We start from the raw sequence: 14,676 nt of genomic DNA on the forward strand, positions 1-14,676 counted from the left end.
GCAAGAATTCAGTAAGGAACCAAGCCAACAATCCTTAAGGGAGGTTTTAGGGCAACACAGAGACACCCCACCCCACAACACACACCCAGGTCCAGTCTATGCCAGTTACAAGTGCTGTTTCCAATTGGTTTTCCTTTGGGAGTGTCTAGAAGCTAAATGGGCTTCCCCAGTGGCTCAGTGATGAAGAATCTGCCTGTCCATGTAGGGGATGCAGGAGACGCGTGTTCAATCCCCTGGTTGGGAAGATCCCCTGGAGAAGGAAATGGCAACCTGCTCCAGTATTCTTGCCCAGGAAATCCCATGGACAGAAGAGCCTGGAAGGTTGCTGTCCATGGGGTCACAAAGAGTCAGATATGACTGAACGACTGAGTACCCACACACAGAAGCTAAATCTTGGTGAAAGAAAAAAAAAAAAAAAGAAAGAAAACTAGTCTCCACGTCAGAGGAGTGGGGCAACCTAAACCTCATTCCTAGTCCAACAAAGAAGCTCTCAGAGAATGACATCATCAACAAACAGTCCCATTGGTTGATTACATGCCCAATGCCATTGCTCCATCCCACCGTCATTAAGGGAGAGGTGACTAAGCAGAATGTACAACCCAAGTCAATAAACATTCACTGTTGTGGATAAAATGTTTGTGTCCCCCCCCAAATTCATATGTTAAAACTCTAACCTCCAATGTGATAGTGTTTGGAGATGGGGCCTTTGGGATATAATTAGGGTTAGATGAGTTTATGAGGGTGGGGCTCTCATGATAGGGTTAAGAGACCCCATAGAGCAACATTCCCCCCGCTCCCATACAACACACCAAGGAAAGGCCACGTGAGGACAGTGAGAAACTGACTATGTGGCTGTCTGCAAGCCAGGAAGAGAGCCCTGGCCAGAAACAGAAGGGATTATCACCTTGATCTTGGACTTGCCAGCCCCCAGACCTGTGAGAAAATTATTTTCTGTTGTTTAAAGCACCCAGTCTGTGACATTTTGTTATGGAAGTCCCAGCAGATTTACACATTCACATTCATCAGACTGTACTCCCTTGAGGCTGGGTGCCCTGTGAGTTCAATTTCTGAATCCCTAGCCCATAGCAAAAGACTCGTCCCTACCCTCAGCTCCAAGCCCCAAGAGAGGTGGGGCAGAACAAAGTCTTCACGATGTCCTGGGACCACAGTGTCCCCAGAGATGAGAGAAGTTGCTGAGATCTGAGTCCACGACAAAGTCCTGCCTTCTCCAGAGCCTCTGACCTACCCAGGAGGAGCCCAGCACCCTCTGATGTGGGGAGCTGGGGTCTGGCCCAAGAGCCGGGAGGCAGGAGGCACGCACAGCCAGGCTGAGCTATACTTGCTTCGCTGGGCCTGCATGCGTTCTCTCAAGGGTGTTCTTTTTCTTCTCTCATCAAAGTGGCCTTTCTTGAAAGCAGTGCTAACGCAATCAATCATTTTCAGGCAACTCTCAGAGATGTCTTAAGTAAAAGCCAACTCAGTATGGCGATGCCCTCGCTGTAGGCTGGGCACCTGGATTCCCTGGCACTCCAGTGCCTCCTACCCTACCCTAACCTCCGGGGGTGGGGTGGGGTGTACACACTCCTCTCTCTGGAGAGGAAGGAGGCCTCAGGAGGGGCCACACCTGTGCAGGAGAGGCGATGGTGAAGGGGTCTGTCTTTGTTCTACAGGAACACAGTCTGCTGCAAGCTTGCTTTTCAGTTACTTGCTTCTAAATCCATCAACTTTTCTCTGTATTTCTCAATATACAAAATGATAGGTGGAAGAAAACTGAATGAAAGATATATTTTACTGAAATCATCAAGCAGCAAGAAAAGGCGGGGACAGAAAAGGCAAAATAAAACTGGATCCTCCTTTTGAAATCAGTAAGAGATTTCTGACGTGATTATTCAACAAGTGCTTCATTGAGAGCCTATGATGGACCAGTCTGTGTGTAGGTGCCAGAGAGCACAGGGCAAAGACTGAAGTGTGGGTGCCACCCGTGGGTTACTCAGGACTCTGTACCAGTGACGTCTGTAAGGGCCCCCACAGCCACAGACCGGGGATGCGTCCAGGGGGACACTTGGTTTCTGGGTGAGAAGCAGATTCAGGGGACTTCATGAAGATAACATTTGGGCTGTAAAGAATGGTAGGATTTCTGCAGAACCCACCGTCTCTGTGAGACAGTGAGAGCTTTCGGGAATCATGTCTCACTGATGTGTGTCCCCATATCCAGCAAGGCCAGGCGCATATTAGAAACATGATGGGAAGGATGGCTGGGGAATGGAACAGCATCCAGAGCATCCAGACTTGCCTGGTTAGAGTTGAGGGGTCTCTGTTTAGGTTGGCCCTGAAGGCCCAGTGCAGAGGGAGGGTAGAATGGCAGTGGGGAGGGGAGGCTTGGGTGCCACTGAAAGGTGTGAATATTATTGGAGAAGGACTTGGCAACCACTCAAAAACAGAGTAACAAGGTCAGAGTTGGGTTTCAGGAAAATTAACACATCCACATTTAAAACATAGATTAATTCATAATCTCATCAACAGAAACCATTTCTCCTCTCTGGGCCTCCCTTTCCTCCACAGACACAGGAAGGCCGCTCCTTTCTGGGCACCACTGTGCCCATGACACAGTCATGACGGGCTCCATGGGAGCCAGGACACCTACTGATAGGACACGAGTGTACACAGCCGTCCACAGAGAGAGAAGGGAGGATCTGGTGCTCAGGGGAGAGGCACTCTGCCTGGCCCCGGAGATGCCTCTTTCTTACCAGTAGTTCAGTTTCAGCGGGAGAGTTTCCAGGCCACCAATCTGACAGTATGGCTTCAAGTTAGAGAGTTCATACAGCTGGATTTCACGGTTTCTGTTCAGAGATCAAGCACACTTGGAGTAAACTTAAATTTCCCACTTGATTTTTATATAGAGCATTGTTTATAATGCACGGATTCCACGAAACAGAAACAGCGGACCAGTGAAACACCTGCCTTCCTGAGCATGGCCCCTGGAGCTGGAGAGGAAGCCTCCAGCTCCACCCTCTGGGGACATCGTCTCCATCTGGTTCTGAACTGGTCCTGGAACCTGTATTCCCCATCAGGAGGCTGGCACAGTTTCCAACAACATGGGCTCTGGATGCCAATAGTTCGGATCTCAGATCCCAGCTCATCACACAGTTCCCTTGTCTGTAAAATGGGGCTCATACCTGTCTTACAGGAGAGGTACTGGGAATAAATGAGAGGATATGTGAGAAAGTAGTTAGCTTGGTACCTGGGACTTCTTAAGTGCTCAAAAACGTGAACTCATTTTTGCTGCTAATAATAAAGATGATTAGAGGGTCAAGGACTCATTTCCCCCCTCAGTCCTCCTTAACTTGTGTCCTTGACCCCTTCCTTCTATGTTAGCTTGTCCACCCAGGAGCTGACTAAAAGAACAAGTTTGTGGGTATAAGAAAAACAGCCTGCTGCTTTAGCCTGTTCACATGGAACACATGTGTATGTGTGTGTGTGTGTGGGTGTGTGTGTGTGGGGGGGCCACTCCCTAAATTCCAAAGCCTTGCCGTCAGTGATTAATGTAGTTCTCCACTTCCTTTCCACCTGCCATGCAGCTCAAGAGTGGTTCGCTGCCTCCAGAGTCATCTGTCTTGCCTTATTTTCCCATTTGCCAGCTCAGAGAGTCTCTAGGAAGTTACTGCTTTAATCTCTGAATTTCTACATGTGTAAAAGACATGGTAATTAAAGCTATTGAGCACGCTTTTAAAAATCAAACGGGGCTGAATTTAGAAATCCAAATTTGTTTTGTTTTTTTTTTTTTTTTGACGGTGTTAGGAAATGTTTATTGTGGTAATGTGAATAACAGTGCAAATTTGTTGTTTTTTAATGGTTGATATTAATTATATGAGTAATATTAATATGCTAATGTTTTAATAATTAAACTTATTATTAAATTTAATTGTATTTGAGAGCCTGGATGATGTGGGTTTATATTAACTGTTAGCTAACGACATTGAAGCCTAGGGAACCAGGGGCTGCTTGCTAAAGGAGGCAAGTTTGGGTTTGGGAGGAGTCGGAGGTGGAGGGAGAAGTATGAAGAGGGTCAGGCATGGCGGTGGGAACCACATTCAACAGCAGTCTCTTCATCTAGCCACGCCCCCGGCCCCATGCTAAACAGCCTAATTCCTCAGCCTGGACACACCCACCACTCCCATCACAGTTCACCCTCCCCCGGTTGCTTTTGCCTTAATTTGGAGTTTTCCAAAATTCCTTCCCACCAAGCTGCACACGCCCTTGCCTTGGTGCATTACTGAGGTTGCTCAAGCGGCGCCCAGGATGCTGCACATTCATTTTCATTATTTTGAAAGTGTTAGCCGCTCAGCCGTATCCGACTCTTTGCCACCCCACGGACTCCAACCCTCCAGGCTCCTCTGTCCATAGAATTCTCCAGGCAAGAATACTGGAATGGGTAGCAATTCCCTTCTCCAGGGGACCTCCTTGACCCAGGGATGGAACCGAGGTCACCTGCATTGCAGGTGGACTCTTCACTGGCTGAGCCACCAGGGAACCCTACTTTCATTATGTTCAGTTTAGTTGCTCAGTCGTTTCCGACTCTTTGCAGCCCCATAGACTGACCGCAGCTTCCCTTCAGGCTTTCCTTCCCCGCCAGGTTCGCTGAAGCTTCCCTTCCCTGCCTGGCTTCCTGTCCATCAACAACTCCCGGAGCTTGCTCAAACTCATATCCATCAAGTCGGTGATGCCATCCAACCGTCTCATCCTCTGTCGTCCCCTTCCCCTCCTGCCTTCAATCTTTATGTTGCCCTTGATCAAAATCTTCAGTATCTTCCTTCACAGCTTGAGGCCATTCTTCCAAGGCCCATTCTTTGGAGGCTCTCCACCAGTGAGTATAGTTTGTTTTCACTGTGGATTTTATTTTTTGAATCAGTCCAAAGTCTTTTGGACTGAATTTTGGTGGCTAATAAAATAGCAGTATTATTTTGAATCTAAAATAAAGGGTGCTAAAATGTAATGACTTTTTTTTTCTCACTCTGGAAGTATTCCAAAAGAGGACTATCAATTTGAGACAATGACAATATCTCTGCTATTGGCCAGACAAACTGATAGCTTTCTTTGCATAGCAGCTTTGATGATGTATGAGTTCTAGTATATTTTTTAAAGGGCTTCATTCTTTATCCTATTATCATAAATGTGAATATGTCTGTGTAAAGCCACACATGGAAATGAATTCCACAGACCAGTGATGATTCTTGTTCCAGTTGAACAGCTGAAGACACTCATCCAGTTGCTAGGATCAGTTTGTTGTACTGGGGCATGATGGTAACATCCGTCACCCACCTGGGCTTCCGAATAATGGGCTTGTCCTAAAGGGTAGAAGGATGGAAATGTAAAAAAATACACCTTTTTAATGATAAGACAGTTTCAGTTGTCTCAAGCCACTCTGGTCCATAATACACATACTTAACATTATAGAGTTTTCTTCAGTTTACTTTTACCCTCAAGTATAGGTGTGTCTTGGAGATATTGTGGACCACTGTGATGAAGTGAGTCATGTGAATTTTCTGGTTTCCCAGTGCATACAAAGTTATGTTCACATTATGCTAATAGTCTATTAAGTGTGCAATGCTTTTTAAAAAAAAATCAATGTACATATCTTCATTAAAAAATACTTTCTTGGGAGGGGACATGGGTAAATTTATGGCTAATTCATTTTGATGTTTTGTAGAAACCAATGCAGTACTGTAAAGTAATTATACTTCAATTAAAAATAAATAAATAAATACTTTCTTGGTAAAAATGCTATCCACCATCTGAGCCTGCAGTGAGTAGTAATCTTTTTGCAATAGTCACATCAAAGATCCCTGACCACTGATCACCACAACAAATATAATAATAATGAAAAAATTTGAAATATTGCAGGAATTACCAAAATGTGGCACAGAGACACAAAGTGAGCAGATACTGCTGGGGAAATGGCCCTGATAGCCTTGCTCAATACAGGGTTGCCACAAACCTTCAATTTGTAAAAAATACAGTATCTGTGGAATGTAGTAAAACAAGGTTTGCCTATATAGAGAACTTGCTACACAGACTTGAGGGATTGACTTCATTCTCTCCGTCCCTTGTGGCTCAGACAGTAAAGCGTCTGCCTAGAATGTGGGAGACCCAGGTTCGATCCCTGGGTCGGGAAGATCCTCTGGAGAAGGAAATGGCAACCTACTCCAGTATTCTTGCCTGGAAAATCCCATGGACAGAGGAGCCTGGCAGGCTACACCCATGGGGTCGCAAAAAGTCAGACATGACTGAGCGACTTCACTTCTAGGGAGGGCTTATTTGGCAGCCTGAGGGGTATAGTTTAGCTGTGTAACTACTAGGGTGAATGATAAGTTTCCTGAGGACATAAATGGGCATCTATCCCTAGCACCCAGCATAGAACCTGAGAAGCGACAAGGGCTCAACTATTTGCTGAAAGATGTAATTAAAGAAAGACTTCAAAGTTAGACTCTATTTTGTAATGGATCAGGTACTGTTATTCCTAAGTGTACTTCCCAAATGCTTCTTGCCTTCTGAATTTCTGATTCTTTGATTCAGTAAGTTCTCTCAGAACTACCTAAACTGAAAGAACCATTAACAGGGAGAAAAACGGAAAATTCTTTTCCATTTGTCATTCATTAAGACATGATAAATTACATGATGGAATCATGTGTAATTCATCACTCCATCTGATTTTAGCAGCGGAATGAAGAATTATCTTGTCCTACATATAGAGATCATATTTGCATCCCATAGACTGGCAAAATCCAACATGAATATATTATATTCAAGGACACAATTTCTGTAATCATGCCACTCAAGGAGCAGTTTAAAATAGCAAATAAAATCAAACTGGAGCACTCAGCATCCTTATCAAATGAGAAGCACATACAAAAACCCGCTTTCTTCTTTTCAACTTCAGCTGCAGGGACCAGAAATAAATGGCTCCATCTTCTCTGATCATGATTAAGGTGTCATCAGGCGCAGCAAGAATGCGCAGCACGGGACCCCTGTACGGCAGCCCCTGTAGCAGAGCAGGCAGCTGGAAGGAAGCCTCTTGCTGTCGAGCCCGAGCATCAGCCTGCTCCGAATATACTAGCTGCAAATATGCACAGAAGCCATCCTGGGGAAGAAGGGAAGGTTCATTAAATGTCTGCTGCCTTTTTGGCTTTCAAAAATTCTCCTTATCATCAGGGCATAGACATGAGGTAAATATTAGTATGAACTAGGTCACTGGTATGAACTTGGCTGCCAAAAGCTTGGGGCTAATAGCTGGGGTGCACTAGCTGGGTTGGGGCTGGAAGTGTGCTACCGAGTGTCTGGGCTCACTTCCCTGCCCAGTCTCTCTAAAGATGATAATGATGGTGGTGGTGATTGAGAACATACCCTGTTTCACTCAATGTGGACCTTCACCTCCATTCTTACCATAACCGGATAAGATAAGTACTATCACTCTCCTTATTTTACAAAATGGGAAACTCAAACCTAGAAAGACTAAATTATCTGCCTAAGATCAAACAGGGTCTTCCCTGGTGGCTCAGATGGTAAAGAATCTGCCTGGATGCAGGCAGGCCTGGATTTGATCCCTGGGTCAGGAAGATCCCCTGGAGAAGGAAATGGCAACCCACTTCAGTATTCTTGCCTGGAGAATTCCATGGACAGAGAAGCCTGGTGGACCACAGTCCATGGGGGTCTCAAAGAGTTGGACACAACTAAGTGACTAACACTCCAGGATTCTTGGGCTTCCCTGGTGGCTCAGCTGGTGAAGAGTCGGCCTGCAATGTGGGAGACCTGGGTTCAATCCCTGGGTTGGGAAGATCCCCAGGAGAAGGGAAAGGCTACTGGCTCCAGTATTCTGGCCAGGAGAATTCCATGGACTGTATAGTCCATGGGGTTGCAAAGGGTTGGACACCACTGACACCACTGACTTTCACTTTCTTAAGCGACTAACACACACATACAGATCAAGCAACTAGTAAGTGTCTTGCCTGAGACTTGAGCCCATGTTGGTCTGACTGCATAGTTCTGACCCACCAGGACATAGGCTTCATTTCAAATCTCAGCAGTGCATGTAGGGAAGAGCAGACCGGTGGTCACAGGGAAGGAGTGGGAGTGCCCAAAAAGCCTGGGAACATCTCCATTTTCTCTCCACTTCCCCCAAAGCCCTAATTCACTTCTTTCCTTCTCTTCTCTGGAATCCTAACTATTCCCTTTCAAATCAGGCTACAGTGAAAACACTTGTATTTGCTTTAATTAGGGGATTGGTCCAAGGTCTGAATAGAGGTGAACGTGACTCAACTTGTCACTTTAGAACTTAATTCATCCTAGAGCAATAGGAGGCTACTGATGCACAATGGCAGAGAATGTCATTGGCAGATGTCTCAGCTCCTCATTATTATACAATCCAAATTGGGAAACATTAAGAATGATGATGATGATAGTATTTGTTGAAAAATTACTCTGTGGCTATCCTTGTTCTAAATACTTTCCGTCTGTGTCAGGGATCTGATTATCATTAGGTGTTGCTTGTTCATAGGATCTCTTGCTCACTGGTGTTTCACTTTTGCTTTTGGGTAAGGTAGCAAATCCGCATGGACTGAGGAGCCAGGCAGGCTACAGTCTATAGGGTCACAAAGCATCAAACAGGACCAAAGTGACTTAGCATGCATGAAAGGTAGCAAATACCCAGGTGGCACTAGTGGTAAAGAACCTGCAGGAGACATATGCAGGAGACATAAGAGACACAGGTTTGATCCCTAGGTTGGGAACACATCCTAGAGGAAGACATGGCAACCCACTCCAGTTTTTTTTGCCTGGGGAATGGCAGACTACAGTCCATGGGGTTGCAAAGAGTCAGACACTACTGAAGCAACTTAGCATGCATGCACGCAATGTAGCAACTATGCCCTTCATTCCCTGGTTTTAGGAAAGCCTTCTCAGGACTTGCCTGAGCTACTGAAATTCCTAGTTAACCTGATACACAAGAGCTTGAAAATTGTGAATGTGCATGTCCCCTTGGTTCACCTCCAAGTTGGCAAATGTACTAAGGGGCATAATGTACTCCAGAAAGGCTCAGAAACAAACATTTTATACACTTTCCTCAGTAACTTCAAGTCTGATTCACAAAACACAACCCAACTTAACCCACTGAATTCTGCCCACGGCTTCATAGTCTATTTTCATGAAAAGTTGTTCTATTTGTTTAATACTCTAGAGAGAGAAAAAAAAATGTTTTTAAAGTAAACTATTCACTAGATTGGTGAGTGGGGGTACACAGAAGGAGGAGAAAATCTTCACTTCTCCAATTTATGAAATTTCATGTTCAAAAATACCTAATACTCAAAGATCTCTGGAATGTTTGCTCTGAAACATTAATAGGACTCTTAACCTGAATTCAGTGTACTGACACCAAAACTCTTCTGCAGTGAAAGACTGGGCTTCTAGAACTTCTATCTTTGAAATCAAGCCTTAATTAGCAGGAGGAGCTGCGGGTCTCCCAGTGCTCATGCTCCCAGGAGGCCCCACTCCACCCTGGTCAGGTCCAGCCAGAGAACTGAACTCTGTTTAGGGGCTCCACTTTGACATAAGCAGCAAAGCAAGTTCTGAGGACAATGGCTGGGATAATAAGGATACTCACTTGACTATAGCCAAGATGAAAAGATATGAAAATTACTTTCAACTATTAGAAGGATGATTCTGTGGGAGACAGAATAAATTTCTTCTGTGTGGCAGTCCAGGCAGATGGACCCCATGATCCCTGCCTTTTGGTATTCATGGCCGATCAATACCAACCCCCACTCCTTGAGTAACTGCTGGTAGCTAGTTGAATACATCAACCCCAAGGGGATGTCACCTCTATGATTTCATGAGATCATAACTTCTGTCTTACTGGTAGGCTCTCTCTCCCTTGCTGGCTTTGAGGAAGCCAGTGGCCATGCTGTGAGCTGCCCTGTAGAGATTCCTACATGGAAATGGACAAACAGCCAGCAAGGAACTGAGGCCTTAGTCCAACAACCTGCAGGAAACTGAATCCTGGCAACACTCATGTGTCCTTGGAAGTGCACTGTTCCCTAGTCAAGCTTTCAGATGAGACCCTAGCATAACTACTACCTTGATGCAGCCCCATGAGACACCTTCAAACAGAGTCCAGCTAAGCCACAACTGGATTCCTAACTTACAAAAACTGTGAGATAATATGTAGCTTTAAGCTACTGAGTAGCTAGGAATGGATAACTCATAGAGCGGTTCAAAAGATTAGAAACTGGGCTAATGGGTAGAAAGTAAAGACAGACCAATTGCAGTTCATAAAGGGAAAAAAATTAAGGTCACAGCTCTCCAACCTTGAAATGGGAAATGGGCTACCTTTAGCTGAAGTTGCCTTTAACTTAAGGTATTCAAGCAGATGCTGGCTCCTGGCTCACAGAAAAGAGAATTTGTGCCACTGAAGAGGTTATATATAAGTGACCTTTCAAGTCCTCTCAAAACCCAGGATTCCATAATTGCAGCTTCACTAGAGATGGTCAGGTTTTATGTCTATTTTGGGGAGTGAGATGTTGGCTTTTCTCTTAGCAGTCTCAGGGGTGTTTGCCTTTGCACAGTAATGACACCAAAATGGAGAAAAAGAGATGATGCCTGATCTCCAAGACTCCAGGGCATCACCTGATGGTGAGTCGATACCAAGTGCCAGTGTAGGGGTCTGAGGAGAGACCCTGGCTGTGGACTAAGGTCAGCCCAGTTCCCTCTAAGTCATGCTCCCAAGGAGACATGCTATACACTCCTGGGTGTGGCTCCCAGTGCAGCCATTACCATGGCAACAAGACAATACTGTGCACATCAGTTCAGTTCAGTCCAGTCACTCAGTCGTGTCCGATTCTCTGAGACCCCATGAATCACAGCACGCCAGGCCTCCCTGTCCATCACCAACTCCCAGAGTTTACTCAAACCCATGTCAATTGAGTCGGTGATGCCATCCAACCACCTCATCCTCTGTCGTCCCCTTCTCCTCCTGCCCCCAATCCCTCCTAGCATCAGGGTCTTTTCCAATGAGTCAACTCTTCCCATGAGGTGGCCAAAGTACTGGACTTTCAGCTCCAGCATCAGTCCTTCCAATGAACACCCAGGACTGATAGCCTTTAGGATGAACTGGTTGGATCTCCTTGCAGTCCAAGGGACTCTCAAGAGTCTTCTCCAACACCATAGTTCAAAAGCATCAATTTTTTGGCACTCAGCTTTCCTCACAGTGCAACTCTCACATCCATACATGACCACTGGAAAAACCATAGCCTTGACTAGATGGACCTTTGTTGGCAAAGTAATGTCTCTGCTTTTTAATATGCTACCTAGGTTGGTCATAACTTTCCTTCCAAGGAGTAAGCATCTTTTAATTTCATGACTGTAATCACCATCTGCAGTGATTTTGGAACCGCAAAAAATAAAGTCTGACACTGTTTCCACTGTCTCCCCATCTATTTCCCATGAAGTGATGGGACCAGATGCCATGATCTTAGTTTTCTGAATGTTAAGCTTTAAGCCAACTTTTTCACTCTCCTCTTTCACTTTCATCAAGAGGCTTTTTAGTTCCTCTTCACTTTCCTCCATAAGGGTGGTGTCATCTGCATATCTGAGGAGGTGCCAGGATATTTCTCCTGGAAATCTTGATTCCAGCTTGTGCTTCTTCTAGCCCAGCATTTCTCATGATGTACTCTGCATATAAGTTAAATAAGCAGGGTGACAATATACAGCCTTGATGTACTCCTTTTCCTATTTAGAACCAGTCTGTTGTTCCATGTCCAGTTCTAACTATTGCTTCCTGACCTGCATACAGGTTTCTCAAGAGGCAGGTCAGGTGGTCTGGTATTCCTATCTCTTTCAGAATTTTCCACAGTTTATTGTGATCCACACAGTCGAAGGCTTTGGCATAGTCAATAAAGCAGAAATAGATGTTTTTCTGGAACTCTCTTGCTTTTTCGATGATCCAGTGGATGTTGGCAATTTGATCTCTGGTTCCTCTGCCTTTTCTAAAACGAGCTTGAACATCTGGAAGTTCACGGTTCACATATTGCTGAAGCCTGGCTTGAAGAATTTTGAGCATTACTTCATTAGCGTGTGAGATGAGTACAATTGTTGAGGTAGTTTGAGCATTCTTTGGCAATGGCCTTTCTTAGGGATTGGAATGAAAACTGACCTTTTCCAGTCCTGTGGCCACTGCTGAGTTTTCCAAATTTGCTGGCATATTGAGTGCAGCACTTTCACAGCATCATCTTTCAGGATTTGAAATAGCTCAACTGGAATTCCATCACATCCACTAGCTTTGTTCGTAGTGATGCTTTCTAAGGCCCACTTGACTTCACATTCCAGGATGTCTGGCTCTAGGTGAGTGATCACACCATCGTGGTTATCTGAGTTGTGAAGATCTTTTTTGTACAGTTCTTCTGTGTATTCTTGCCACCTCTTCTTAATATCTTCTGCTTCTGTTAGGTCCATACCATTTCTGTCCTTTATCGAACCCATCTTTGCCTGAAATTTTCCCTTGATATCTCCAATTTTCTTGAAGAGATCTCTAGTCTTTCCCATTCTGTTGTTTTCCTCTATTTCTTTGCATTGCTCGCTGAGGAAGGCTTTCTTATCTCTCCTGGCTATTTTTCGGAACTCTGCATTCAAATGGGAATATCTTCCCTTTTCTCCTTTGCTTTTGGCTTCTCTTCTTTTCACAGCTATTTGTAAGGCCTCCTCAGACAACCATCTTGCCTTTTTGCATTTCTTTTCCATGGGGATGGTCTTGATCCCTGTCTCCTGTACAATGTCACAAACCTCCATCCATAGTTCATCAGGCTCTCTATCAGATTTAGTCCCTTAAATCTATTTCTCACTTCCACTGTATAGTCATAAGGGATTTGATTTAGGTCATACCTGAATGGTCTAGTGGTTTTCCCTACTTTCTTCAGTTTAAATCTGAATTTGTCAATAAGGAGTTCATGATCTGAGCCACAGTCAGCTCCCAGTCTTGTTTTTGCTGACTGTATAGGGTGTCTCCATCTTTGGCTGCAAAGAATATAATCAATCTGATTTCGGTGTTGACCATCTGGTGATGTCCATGTGTAGAGTCTTCTCTTGTGTTGTTGGAAGAGGGTGTTTGCTATGACCAGTGCGTTCTCTTGGCAAAACTCTATGAGCCTTTGCCCTGCTTCATTCCGTACTCCAAGGCCAAATGTGCCTGTTACTCCAGGTGTTTCTTGACTTCCTACTTTGCTCATAGTTTGTAACAAATACTTTTAGAATGAAAACAAACCAAAACACCCAGAGGGGTGGCTTCCTGAGAGACTAGGACCAGAGAGGGAAGTGAAAACAAAAAAGCTCAGGAGGAGGGCAGTCACTGCCTGGGCTCAGGCTCCCCACCCGGGCCTCCCCTCTGGCTGCAAAACAGAGCCTGGGAGAGGCATGGGTCTGCCTGGCCACCACCGTCAGGCAAGGCCACAGCGGGAGTGGGCCCTCAGGCAGTGCACCGGCGGTCACATGACCACCCCTTGGCCTTGCAGCACTGTGACTCTGCCCAGAGACCCCCAGCTTCTTCCATCAGCCAGAGCTGAGTTGGGGAGCCTGTGTTTACATGAACAGCCCCTGACTCTGCCCAGGGAACTGCCTTCTCAGCACGACTGTGTGAGGGACACTGGACCACTGCTGCCTCACACTGCTCACGTGTTGAGCACCAGTGGTGTGCCAAGCTTTGTGCTGGATGTTGTGGCTTCAGAGCTGAAAGTTACCTTACTTGCCCTCATGGCATTTGCTGTCTATTGGGGTTATGGTGAGTCAGCAATGTAGTGCAGAAGATAACTTCTGTGTTACAGGAAACTGCAGACCACTATCAGCTTAAAAGCAGCAGCAGCTACTTCTAGGAAAATTGCTGTTGTTCAGGCGCTCAGTTGGGTCTAACTCTTTGTGACCCCATGAGCTGCAGCGCTCTAGGCTTCCTTGTCCTTCACCATCTCTTGGAGTTTGCTCAAAGTCATGTCCATTGAGTCAGTGATGCCATCCAACCATCTCATCCTCTGTTATCCCCTTCTCCTTCTGCTAGGACAGACTCAATTGAGTCCACGATGACTACATTGCCTTAAAGTCATTCACTCGTTCAGCAGCATTTATTTGGGCACCTGTACATGCCAGGCATGGTCCTGAATTCTGGGAATATAAAGAAAAATCAGAAAACAGAGAGGATTATTACTCTGGCAAAAAATGGGAGGGAAGCATTCTAGATAAGGAAACAGCACATGGGAAGATACGGAAAATAGAGCACCACCTTCTCTGCTCCCCAAGGCAACCACAGGGCTTGATGTGAGACCACCATTCCTCGATGCCACCCATAACAGAAATACTCACCCTTCACATTGGGCCCCTGAAAACTCAGCCCAGGGTTCATCTCCTCCAGGATAACTTCCTGGCTTCCTGCTCTGCTTTAGATGTTCCCATAGCACCCAGATTGAATTCTAGGCCAGCTCTGACCTGCCTGAGGGCAGAGACCATGTCTTGGCTGACTCTGTGTGCCACAGGTAAATATTTATTGAAAGAATGAGTAACTGGGTGAGTGAATGAATCGGAGAAGAGAATGAGATGACTGACTAGGCCAGGAGGCATGCTAAAAATGTAGGTAATCAGACTGCTTTGATT

The 14,676-nt window shown here is 45.4% G+C and overlaps 1 long non-coding RNA gene across 1 annotated transcript; it reads right to left on the bottom strand.

Annotated features, from left to right (window-relative positions):
• Positions 1–6,961: 6,961 nt before the first annotated feature.
• On the bottom strand, positions 6,962–14,475 carry LOC122686655. Its single transcript, XR_006338876.1, has 3 exons — positions 14,389–14,475; positions 9,160–9,225; positions 6,962–7,138 (listed from the first exon to the last, which is right to left on the bottom strand). It is a non-coding gene; the product is annotated as an uncharacterized LOC122686655 (long non-coding RNA).
• Between the last annotated feature and the right edge of the window lie 201 nt (positions 14,476–14,676).

The sequence above is a fragment of the Cervus elaphus genome, chromosome 30 (genome assembly GCF_910594005.1).
Source record: "Cervus elaphus chromosome 30, mCerEla1.1, whole genome shotgun sequence".
Lineage (NCBI taxonomy): Eukaryota > Metazoa > Chordata > Mammalia > Artiodactyla > Cervidae > Cervus > Cervus elaphus.